Source organism: Lycium barbarum, chromosome 1 (assembly GCF_019175385.1).
Source record: "Lycium barbarum isolate Lr01 chromosome 1, ASM1917538v2, whole genome shotgun sequence".
NCBI classification, from domain to species: Eukaryota; Viridiplantae; Streptophyta; class Magnoliopsida; order Solanales; family Solanaceae; genus Lycium; species Lycium barbarum.
In genome coordinates, this window is record NC_083337.1 from 46360019 (window position 1) to 46369004 (window position 8986).

Below are 8986 nucleotides of genomic sequence, written 5' to 3' on the forward strand. Positions count from 1 at the left end.
TTGATCGTTGCAGCCTATCTAAAACTAAAATTGTGAGAATTTTCAAATTTCAATTGTCAATAAGCAATGATCATTGACCAGTTAATAAATCCAACGTGTCATCTTTATAAGGGTCAAAGGATTTTAAATACACAACTCTTTACAATAATTTTTGTCTCAGTTCCTCTTTTAAAAAAACAGGAGCATGAACGATGAGATGTTGATGATAATGACAAAGATAATTGAGGATTTTAAGGAAAAGTTGTTATTCTATTATGTATACATTATACTAATGCATCTCTTCATTTATTTGAAATTATCAGACGGATAAGAAGATAACTATTGAATTTTGCACTATGATCAACTACGTCTACTCCTATATGAAAGCAAGGAGGAATTCTTTTAACTGAAGACAATATCTTTTTGTCTTATAAATAAATACTATATAAATATTAGTATTCTTCTTAATTTGTGTAATCCCACAAATTAATTGAACTGCAAACTTTAAACATGTTATGTGTTTATTTCTCAGGCACGACATAGCGGGAGTTTCTGGCACGACGGACATCATCATTTCCCGAATGAATTACGGGCATGTGCTTCTTTTCACACTTAATTGTTATTTATTTGATTAATGGATTATTAGTTAGTGATAGCAAAAAACCGATACAACTTATTCAAAATGAGGGTAAATTATTTTCTTGGTGATCAGGTTAGTTTTATTACCAACACTTTTTAAATTTTAGTGTAAAAAATTAGAAGAATAAGACTTAATAATTTGAGATGAGAAATTTATTTGAATGAAAATGAGAAAAGTCACATTATGTATAAGATAGTAACTGAAATATTAATAAAGTTAAATATAAAAAATATTGAAAACTTGAAAGAACTCCGAGGAAAAAAACAACGGATTAAAAACATTATTTAAATTCTAAAAAAACAAATAATTTAAAATATAATTGAAATTTTCATACAGCAATTTCAATAAGTAAAATTTAAAATTCAAAAGTTTGTATTGATATAGAAAGAGAAAGAGAAGGAAATAGCGCTTATTGCTCATAATAATATAATGAGAATTTATTTAAAATATCGATAGATGTTTTGACAGAATAATAAAAGAACTGCTTCATTAATAATTAGACTTTGGACGAATTATAAAATCATAATTCAGAATAATATGGCATTACTTTGATTGTGTTAACATAATAAATGAAAAACTAATTAAAATATCATAGAAAATAGAGATGGTGTGAGGGTGTGGATCGTAAGGAGGGAATGAGGTAAGTGGTAGTAGTTGGTGGTTTCTTCTTCTTTGATATTTTTTTTTTTTTTTTGATAAAGACAATAAAAATCATTCAAACAAAAAATTGTCCGTAAATCTAATTGGAGATGAGAAAGTTCTCCATTAAGACAAAAAGTTATACTATCTTTCAAGATCGTGAATTGAAATCTTTATACAAAAAGTCAAAAAACCAAAAGATTGAATCTTAAAAATATTCAAGAAACAAAATAAATAAAAAATAGTTATTGTTTATTAGGTAATTTCAATAATTGAAATTTAAACTCAAAATTATATTAAAAATAATCAGCAATAAAATTAAAACTGGAACAAAGGAGAGAAATTTTAATTTCTTATTGTATATAATACTAAATAATAATTATTAACTATACGACAAATTCGATATAAGAGTAATACCTACGCCAAATATAGCCATTGATCGCTGCAGCCTATCTAAACCTAAAATTGTGAGAATTTTCAAATTTCAGTTGTCAATAAGAAAAGATCATTGACCAATTAATAAACCCAACATGTCATCTTTATAGGTGTCAAAAGGATTTTGAATACGCAACTCTTTACAATAATTTTTGTCCCAGTTCCTCTTTTAAAAAAATATAAAAACAAAAAAACCCGCCTTAATTCGATTTCAGAAAGTAATGATATTATAGGACTAAGATATTTTTTCTTGAAGATTCTTATGCTACTCTTCAAAGGAAATAATAAAAACTTATAGTTTTATGTAAAGATGAGGTTTCTTTATGCTTGATTTCATCTGATATTGCTGAATAAACTTTCAAAAACGAAATATCTTTTTTCGACAGGTTTTTGGTTTGTCTTGAAATATATATATATATATATATATCTTCTCTTTTGAAAACAATTTTGTGTTTGAATAGTTTTCCAAAGATAGTTAGTTCAAAGAATGAAAATATAATTAAACACCTGTTTGAATTTCCAAAAAGATTTTGGAGTTATTTTCTAAAAACAATGTTAGATTTGTTTTTCAGATAAAACAAAACGATAGTTTGCTTATTTTTTAAACTTCAGTGTATATTGTTGGGAAGAAACAAGGAATAATCAAATTGCACGACGAGGTAACAGCGGAAGAATTACCCAAGTCGAAACTTCCCACACTATTTGAACCAAGAGAAGACAATAAACACTAGCACAAATGGAAATCTGGGCAGCAGCTATACCAACAATAAAATAGCAAAGCAAGCAAAAATAAATCGAATGGAAGAGACACCAAATTTACGTGGTAAAACCCCTTCAAGGTGAAGAGGAAACATCCACGGGACCCCCGGCCCATAAAAATTCCACTATAAACAACAAGAGTTAAAACAATGTTCTCCAAATGGCTACAACAACAAAGTCAAGCACGGAGCAATAATACATAAAAGATAGCACCAAAACTAGCGAAGAAAGGAGAGAAATCACCCCAAAAACGAGCTACTGTTCGTACTCGAAACCAGGAGCTACAGACCACACAATCCGATCTCCACCGTTGAAATGGCAGAACCAGATGTTGAGAATCCCCAGTTCAAATTTCCGCATGATCCAACGGTTAACAAATCGGGAAACGCAATTTAAAGCGGACTGCTGTAGTAGAAAATTTCTGGACGAAAATCTGCTTTCTCTCTCACGTTTTTCACTCTATATGGCTGCTATGAATTCACTCTTGTGTTCTCAAAATAAGACCTAAATTGATCCTATATATAGAGGAAATTTTAGGCAAAATTTTCCTGGTCCAAATTGGATTGAGTTTTATTAATCCAATTCCACATAGGAAGGGAAAACCTAAAAACCTAACAATTCTCCCCCTCCCGACTATGTGGAGGAAACCGCCATCCCGGCGATCAAGCAACAACACTCTAAATCTAGACTTGTAACCAAGCCCAGAACAACCTGAATGGATAACATCTTCACAACTGGAGAAAAGATTTCATCAAAATCAACTCCCTTCTTCTGATTAAAGCCCTTGACAACCAATCTAGTCTTGTACCGTGGAACTGAGTTACCATCATCATGTTTCACCCTAAAAACCCACCTGTTTTTCAAAGATTTTCTGTCTCTAAGAAGCTTAACCCAATCAAATGTATTATTATCATGCAAGGATTTCATCTCATCTTGCATAGCATCAAACCACCTTTCGTTTTCTTCACTATCCGTGGCCTCATCAAAACTTTCAGGTTCTCCCCCATGAGTCAAAAGTACAAACTCATTGGGAGAATAACGAGATGAAGGTACTTTCTCTCTAATAGATCTTCTGAGAGAACTCTCTGGAACATCAATAGCAACTGGTTGTTGGCCAACCACATGATCTTCCACTGGAGCATCAACAACATCATGCTGGTCATTCTGAACATGATCACTATCTTCATCATCAACTTGATCTTCATTATTTTGAAGATTTTCTTCAGGTGCAATAGTCACAGGAACTGGGTCAACATCAACTAAGCTCTTATGGCTCGGGGAATCAACCTTCTCAGCTTTGTCAGAATCTTCAATTGTCTGGTCATCAAAGAACATGACATCACGACTTCTAACAAGTTTCTTCTCAACTGGATCATAGAAACAATAGCCAAATTCGTCTTGACCATAACCAATGAAGATACATTGCCTAGTTTTAACTTCCAGCTTTGACCTCTCATCCTTAGGAACATGCACAAAGGCCTTACACCCGAAGACTCTCAGATGAGCATAAGAGACATCCTTACCAAACCAAACTCTGTCATGGACATCACCATCCAAAGCAATAGTAGGAGATAAATTGATAACATAAGCAGCAGTATTAAGTGTTTCTGCCCAAAATGAATCTGGCAGCTTAGCATCTGAAAGCAAACATCTAACCCTCTCAACTAGAGTTCTATTCATCCTCTCTGCTAGACCATTTAACTAAGGAGTCTTTGGAGGAGTTTTCTGATGGCGAATACCCTGCTGTCTATAATAATTATCAAAGGGACCAATGTATTCACCACCATTGTCTGAGCGGATGCATTTTAGTTTCTTACCTGTCTGTCTCTCAACCAAGGCCTGAAAAGTCTTGAAGACATCAAGTACTTGATCCTTGGACTTCAAAGGAAATACCCAGAGTTTGCGAGAATGATCATCAATAAAAGTCACAAAGTAAAGTGCACCACCACGAGAGCTTACTTTAAAAGGACCACACAAATCAGAATGTACCAACTCCAGCAAATCCAGCTTTCTTGAAGGTGAGTGACTCTGAAAATAAACTCTTTTCTGTTTCCCGGCTAAGCAATGAACACATCTCTTTAACTTTGCTTATTTCACTCCAGAAAGCAAATGTTTCTTAGACAAATTATCAATCCCCTTCTCACTCATATGACTCAGCCTTCTATGCCATAATTCTGATGAAGTATCATTCTCCACCAAATTTACTGAGTCACCACAAATGGAGCCCTGAAATAAGTACAAGTCAGTCATCTTGTAACCTTGAGCCATAACGATTGAACCTTTAAGAAGCTTCCACTGGCCACCACCAATGGTTTGATCATAACCATCATCATCAAGCTTTCCTACAGAAATTAAATTCAGCCGAACATCTGGAGCATGCTTGACATTGTTAAGAACCAACCTCGAACCGTTCTTACTTTTCAAGCAAACTGTGCCAATACTAAGTACCTCAACCTCACTATCATTGCCCATTCGTAAATTTTCAAAATTACCCGGAGTATAAAGAAAATAATTCCTTCTTTGGCGTGACATGATAAGTGGCACCTGAATCCACAAACCAGGTAGACTCATCACAAACAAGATTGATATCATTTTTACCACAAGCAACAAGAAGATCATTTTCAGCAACAACAGCAACACGATTTTCATTATCGCCTTCTTTCTTTTGCCTTTTCTGGTATCTCTTAAACTTGTAGCAATGTTTCTTGATGTGCCCTTTCAAGTGACAATAGTCACATGTAAGATTCTTGTACCTGAAGGATCTTGACTTGCTTCTACTTTTGCCTCTGTCATTCTGACTTCTGAAGTTACTTCTTCCCCTGTCTTCAGTAACCAAAACATCGGAGTGTGAAGTTGAAGAAGACGAAGCTTGAGATCTTCTTCTCATCTCTTCATTCAAAACACCACTCTTAGCATATTCCATAGTTACACCATCACTGGGAGCAGAATTTGTCAAAGAAACTCGAAGAGTTTCCCAAGAGTCTGGCAGAGTATTAAGAAGCCAAAGTCCTTGTATTTCTTCATCAAACTTGACACCCATTCCAGACAACTGATCAAGGACACCCTGAAAATCATTGATATGATCAGAAATAGGGCTGCCCTCTTTGTATCTAATATTCATCAATTGTTTCAGTAGGAACAACTTATTATTGCCAGTTTTCGAAGCATAAAGTGTCTCGAGCTTTTCCCACAAGCTTTTAGCATTTGTCTCATTCACATTATGATTTCGAACATTATCTTCAACCCATTGCCTGATATAGCCACAAATCTGTAAGTGCTCAAATTCTCAATCCTCATCTTCAATAGACTCGGGTTTCTTAGAAGTAAACACAGGTAAATGTAATTTCTTGACAAATAGAAGATCTTTCATCTTGCTTTTCCAAATATGGTAATTACTGTCATTTAAACAAACCATCTTGCTCATATTTGCTTCCATCATTCAAATAGACAATTGACACAACCAAATACAACCACAAGCTCTGATACCACTTTGTTGGAAAGAAACAAGCAATAATCAAATTGCACGACGAGGTAACAACGGAAGAAATACCCAAGTCGAAACTTCCCACACTATTTGAACTAAGAGAAGACAATAACACTAGCACAAATGAAAATCTGGGCAGCAGCTATACCAACAATAAAATAGCAAAGCAAGAAAAAATAAATCGTATGGAAGAGACACCAAATTTACGTGATAAAACCCCTTCAAGGTGAAGAGGAAACATCCACGGGACCTCTGGCCCACAAAAACTCCACTATAAACAACAAGAGTTACAACAATGTTCTCCAAAATGGCTACAACAACAAAGCCAAGCACGGAGCAACAATACATAAAATATAGCACCAAAACTAGCGAAGAAAGGAGAGAAATCACCCAAAAAATGAGCTACTGTTCGTACTCGAAAACTGCAGCTACCAACCACAAAATACGATCTCCACCGTTGCAATCGAAGAACCAGATGTTGAGAACCTCCCGTTCAAATTTCAGCATGATCCAACGGTTAACGAATAGGAAATTGCAATTTAAAGCGGACTGCTGTAGCAGAAAATTTCTGGACGAAAATCTGCTTTCTCTCTCACGTTTTTCTCTCTGCTATGAATTCACTCTTGTGTTGTCAAAATAAGGCCTAAATTGATCCTATATATAGAGGAAATTTTGGGCAAAATTTTCCAGGTTCAAATTGGATTGAGTTTTATTAATCCAATTCCACATAGGATGGGAAAGCCCAAAAACCTAACAGTAACAACAAACAAACAGTTGTAGCTTCATTCAAATCCATATTCTTCGGTAGAATCAATCGATTACTTTCCATCATGCAAGAAAATTTCTCTGAATTAGGGTTGAAAAGAGAAGATTGCATTGAAATGAGTTGGATAGAGTCTACATTATACTTTGTAGGATTCCCAAGAGGTGAATCTATTGATGTCTTGCTAAGCAAGGTTCAACTCCCGACACGTTACTTCAAGGCAAAATCAGACTATGTATATCAGCCAATCCCAGAGGGAAGTCTTGAAGGAATCTGGAGATTGTTCTTTGAAGATGAAGCTGAATCAGCACAAGTGATATTGAATCCATATGGTGGGGGGATGGATGAGATTGCATCATATTCTATTCCTTTCCCTCATAGAGCTGGGAATTTATACGAAATCCAACATTTAGTCTATTGGGATGAGGAAGGAGAAGAAGTAGCTGAAAGGCATATAAGGTGGATAAAAAGGCTTTATTCCTACATGACTCCTTTTGTTTCTATGTTTCCAAGAGCTGCTTATATCAACTATAGGGATCTTGATATTGGTGTGAATAACATCAAGGAATATACAAGCTATGTGCAAGCTAAGGTTTGGGGGATTAAGTATTTAAAACTAATTTCGATAGATTGGTTCATGTGAAGACTAAGGTGGATCCTTCAAACTTCTTTAGGAATGAACAAAGCATTCCTTCACTTTGTGAAAAACAAAGGTGAAAGGAGTTCTGGCGGAAAGAGGCATCATTATACAAAAATTAATAAGAAAGAATTTATTATTTAATTTTTAAGCACATATTTACTCTTTTTTAAATGTATAATAAAGGATCATGCATGAGATCATGCCACCTTATATGACTTGTGTAGTGATTTTTGTATGTAATTTTCTTGTTCTTTCAAATTATTGTATTATTGATTGATAACAAAGGTTATTTTAATTATTTTGATTGTTTTATTCATTATAAAATGATTTTGTTTTTCCTCAATATTAAATTATTAGAAATTTATTGAAAAATGACTGCGAGTTCTCGATTTCTTTTACTATAACATTGATTCCATTTGTTTTAAAATTTCGGGAGAAGTCTTTAAGATGTTTGGTGGTTAAATTACATGCTATACTTAAAGCTGTTATTAGTGATAAGGATGCTAAGTTTTTAAGTCACTTTTGGAGGGTTCTATGGTGAAAGTTGGGAACTAAACTGCTATTTTCTACATCTTGTCACCCGCAAACTGATAGGCAAACAGAAGTAGTTAATAGGACTTTAAGGAATATGTTGAGGGCTGTTTTTAAAGGAAAATTAACGTTTTGGAAAGAACATTTGGCCATGGTAGAGTTTGTCTTGCTCTTGACGAGGGTATAATTGGATGACCAAAATTAAAGGAAATATGTTAATTTGATAAGGTGTAGTGACTTACTAAAATTAACTATCATCTTTTATAGTAGCTTACCTAAGATATATTTATACGAAGTCCACTGAAAATGTTCTAGCCTTAATCAAGTACCTACTCTAAATACTTTTCTTTTGTTAAGGTCATTTTATGGATTTTACTGTTAAAATATCGTGAATTATGAATTGGTCTCTGAATTGGGTGATTTCTTAAAATATCTATAGCTATGATCACAAATCTCTATCAAGAATATTATTTCCTTATTTATTTTAGAAATTAAATTATATAAATTGACAGTATATTAATCAGATTACCCTTCCTTGAAGACTATGCAACGTTAATGTCAAAAGCATGGGAATTAAGAGTAAGGAACATACACTATCCACTAAGATTCTTGAAGTGGGATCCATGGTACAACACGGATGAGGAGACTACATCAATAGTTATTGCAAGGATTTCTTTCCCTGGATTGCCAATTAATTTGTTTGACAAGGAATCCATGTTTTCCTTAGCGAATGCAGTGAGGAAGCCACTAGTGATAGACAAGGCCACTAATAATCAAACAATACCTAATTTTGCTAAAGTAAAAGTGCAAGTTGATCTTCTTAAAGATCTTCCAATGAGAGTACAGATAAATTATTTAGATGAGGAAACTGGGACAATCAGGTCAAAGTGGCAATTTATACAATATGATAATTTGCCAAAATGTTGTACTCATTATAAACTGCAAGCACACGACATGCTAGGATGTTGGGTTTTACACCCTGAGCACAGACCAGAGAAAGAAGAGCAAAAGGAAGATAAAAAAGAAGAGAATAATGGAAAACATAAAATGGAGGATAAAGACATCACCAGGGGAACATACATGAAAACGCCAAAGCAAAGAAGTGGGAAGAGGTGC

The 8986-nt window shown here is 34.1% G+C and overlaps 1 pseudogene; it reads left to right on the plus strand.

The window, feature by feature from the left end:
- Positions 1-661: 661 nt before the first annotated feature.
- Positions 662-7468, plus strand: LOC132611690 (berberine bridge enzyme-like 28; annotated as a pseudogene).
- Positions 7469-8986: the final 1518 nt, after the last annotated feature.